Source organism: Ptychodera flava, chromosome 18, assembly GCF_041260155.1.
Source record: "Ptychodera flava strain L36383 chromosome 18, AS_Pfla_20210202, whole genome shotgun sequence".
NCBI lineage: Eukaryota > Metazoa > Hemichordata > Enteropneusta > Ptychoderidae > Ptychodera > Ptychodera flava.
The window spans coordinates 31,813,786-31,817,922 of NC_091945.1; the positions used below are offsets into that span (position 1 = coordinate 31,813,786).

The 4,137-nt window shown below is 34.8% G+C and overlaps 1 long non-coding RNA gene across 1 annotated transcript; it reads right to left on the reverse strand.

Annotated features, from left to right (window-relative positions):
* Window positions 1-465: 465 nt before the first annotated feature.
* On the reverse strand, window positions 466-1,443 carry LOC139117851 (uncharacterized). The gene is made up of 2 exons (XR_011548604.1): window positions 1,166-1,443; window positions 466-586 (listed from the first exon to the last, which is right to left on the reverse strand). It is a non-coding gene; the product is annotated as an uncharacterized lncRNA (long non-coding RNA).
* Between the last annotated feature and the right edge of the window lie 2,694 nt (window positions 1,444-4,137).

The window sequence follows — 4,137 nt, forward strand, 5'->3', positions numbered from 1 at the left end:
TCCCCAATCATCAGAAATCTATTTTGAAAGGTACTCAGCAATATATGCGTAGATAAGGAACCTCCTTTACATCACTGAAAAGCCATATTTCCTACCTAAGGATCTGCAGGGTTTATTTTGGTTGTTTTACAATATTTTATGCAAAAGCGCTTTACTCGACCTGTCTATGAAGAGCGAAATTGGACTTAGTACACTCCGATTCAGAAGAACTATCTTGTTTCACCAGACTTTCTAAATGTCCTATGAAAGGAAAGTAGCTCGGTTTAGTTTTACCATATTTTTTATTGGAAACGTTTTCCCCATGCTCAATCTTGAAAGGTTAAAAATGACAAATGCTGTCTGTAGCGCGCAAACAAATTCCTTAAGACTCAAAATTATTTGTCGGCAACTACTATGCAATAGTCGTCTACAACTGATATTCCGTAATGCGTTCCCTCTTAAATAAGACGAAGCAAATATCCGATCTAAGTTTCACGTGGTTTATTCGAATATAGGCATGTCTTCCAGACTGAGAACAACAAATTCTCTGAGTAGAATGTTGTACTACAAACGTTGAGAACGTTTGGGAACGTTTGGGAACGATTAACTGAAAACAAATCAAAACAAAAGGATACAGGAAGTGAGAACTAAGCTACGTTCACACTATGACACAGGAAGTAAATACTCTCTTTGACCAGGAAGTAAATACACTCTATGACACAGGAAATTAGAAACAGGAAGTAACTAACAGGAAGTAATACTCCCTCTAAGATGACTCAGGGGTCAAAGGTCATAATAGGTGGGGTGGTCACGTGACCTACCTCAGTAAACGCCCTCTAACGGTGACTGAACGTTTACTTTCGTTGACAAAATCTCATTTGCATAAAAGCAGCCCTGACTTAATGAACAATTAGCTGCTTTGAAACAATCACTAACTCAAAGATGCATAAGAATACAATCACTAAAATCTACTTTAACTAAAAGGTCTCAAAAGGTTGTACTATAAACGTAATCAGAGTCGTTGAATGTGTCCATTATAGCATTCATTGTTCGCATACTTCAATAAGGTCCTTGGCCTTTTGTTAGGCACACGTGCTCTTAGAGTCTCACAATGGAATAAGGCTATTCAATGTTCCTTCAAGAATGTCTGCTTTAAAGTCACAAAAGAATCAACTGAATTGCTTACCGATTTTGTGTAGGGTTGTATAAGACTATCGCATCAACAGGTTCAAAGCTGTTTCATCAAAATGGTCTTTACAAGCAATCTTGGCGAGAACTATAGCCGGTCACTTTCAGAGACATGTCCATTCTCTGAAGGTCTAACTTAAAGTGTCTAAAAGCACGCTTGGAATGGCTGCATGTGCGCAGTGCGTAATACAAAAGATAAACATTTAAAGACGGAAGTTGATGGTGACTCATGACTTTGAATTTGAACTATGGCCAAATAAGGGGATGTTGATTTTGACCGTAACACTGTCTCTGTATTATATTATCATCATTACAAAATACTGCTTGTTCTCTTTATGGGTCAATCTGAGGCATAGTTTAATTAGTCAAAGTCAGGAATGTCCTCTGACATTTTCTGTACGTATATTGATTTAAGTTAAAAATACACAAGTCCACAGGGAACTCAGAGTTTTCCACGTTGTTTTGACTGTCATTTATATATGTCTTCATTGAGCTCATGTACCTTTGTTAACCTTATCTGAGATGTACTATCTTGGTGATTGATTCAAGAATAGCAATAAAAAATTTAAAAAAAGATATCCACGTTGTATTAAATAAAATGTGCTCAGTAAATGTCAACTCTACCTTATTTCGATAATTTAATTACCGACAAAGAGAAAGCAGAACTTTTTATCGCTCTTTTTAAACCAAACAGAAAGACTTATAAAGCTTTTAGTCGTATACTTAGAAGAGATATTTTTATAATACTTTTTTCCCACTTTCTTTCTTGTAACTTTCTTTCGCCTGCCATATAAGAGGAAGAAGAAGAAAAAATTCCGTCTATAAATAACTCGTAAGCAAGATTTGTCACTAGCAATTACCCGATATTTATACAAAATTGAAGTTCAATCCCCATGTTAACTCTATGAGGAAAGACGGCGAAAAATCTTCTTTTTCCATGAATTTCGAAGTGAGCATGCTAAATAGCATACAAAATGTATTGTAAAAGTTTGAGACTTCGAATAACTGTTCCCCAGGCGATTTCTACCTCAAATGTCGACTTCACATCTAATACCTCATGAGTAAGATAATTGAGATTTGCAATTTTTCATGACATGTCACTTCACCCAAATACTACCTGTCAATGATATAGTAAAGTCAAAAGCATATCATTATCTTTTTCCATAATTGTGGAAGAAACTATGTGTAACATATAAGCTGATACACATGGCATTCATTAGCCGTTATCATTTCAGGGACGAATAAGAAACGAAAAACAACGTCGTTATAGATTATAATAGAATCAACCGTATGTCTATAGATCACAACTAACAAGTATTACACCAACACGGTCAATTTCTAGCCATAACTACGACAATCGCTGACTCTGCAACCATCTTTTTGTAAAAAAACATTCTCACACCTGAAGAATATACTGCTGATGATCGTTTAGAGTATTATATAGAAATGAATAGAAAATTTAACCTGCAATCATAACTTACGACCAAAAACAGAATTTTCATTAGGAAATTGTTACTAAATCATGAAAAGAAAAAGCTATGTGCACGGGTATCGTCTGCTATATTAAAAATTTAGACATGATTACAATGTTCAATCACACACCTTATTGAACTTGCGGAAAGGTATCGTCTAATCACATTTAGTATTAGTAAAATCTTGGTGACAAGATTGTATTAAGTACCACAAATGTACCCAAACGTTTCGGTTCTGACAACTTTATTGGGAAAATAGGTAATATTGACCCACTATATTACATCAACTCATTTGTAGTAATACTCTGTCATAAATGTAAAATCAACCCATTATGTAGTGACGCTTTACCCAATATGTAATACCAACTCAATATGTAATAACATTTAACCCAATATGTACTGCTAACCCAACTTGTAAAGAAGTATAAGAGCATTATCAATAAAGATTTTAAAATGTCGTGCACAAACTAAATATTGTGTGTTAATTGCATATATTTTTGAAAGGAAACAAAAAGTACATTTATTCCTTCTATTCCATTTGCAGACCTTACAAAAGAATTGCAAGCTCTGCAGATTTGTATATCTGCATTGGATTATTGAAATAAACAACAGAGAAAATATAAAGACACATTGCAACTGTTACTACGCCCTTAAAAAGAACACAGTTCCTTTTGCAAAAGAAAACAAAGTTACAATTGACTGAGTAATACATGATAAAACGTCAAACCCAGCAAGACAAAATACACATTATATGTATGACTCTCCCTGTGCAACTAACATTATGACTGCACCCAAACAATACTGCGTGTAATTGTTTAGTGAATATCTAATCAAAATATACAGTGAAGTTAAGCCTGCAATCATTACTGTAATGTTTACACATGTAACGGAATTACCGTACAGGAATTATCGCTGAATGATAAAAAGAACTGCAAAGAAAGACATCAGTGGTCCTATTTATATCATTACATGTCAGGATCAGACCGATCGGGGCCACTGAAAGCATTTCACTGCATGAAAACGTAATAATACAGATACATTCACACTAATGCGTTGACTGTATTATTGAATAATACACGAGAATTCACATAAATGGACATAAATACAGGTATGCTGAATACACGCAATATATTCACGACTGTATTAATCTGTATAAGCATTATTCAGTTATCCTGTATTAAAGGGTTTTCATGCAGTGTTTTATATCGGTGAAACGGAGAGGTCACTAAAAACTAGATTTCATGAACCCCTACGTCCCAGCTGTAGAACATCTGAGGTTTCTCAATAGATCCAGAATGACTAACCAGACCACTTGGTTGTCTCGGAAAATGTACAAATTCTTATAACGGATTCCTGATACTTTTAAAAGGACTGTAGAGGAGGCTATATAAATATATAGATCATTTTGGATATACTTTCTGATAGAGGGCAAGCTTATGGTTACTTGACATTCTTAGTAAACACCTATTGCCTGGACATGAGGGCTATAGCGTCCGTC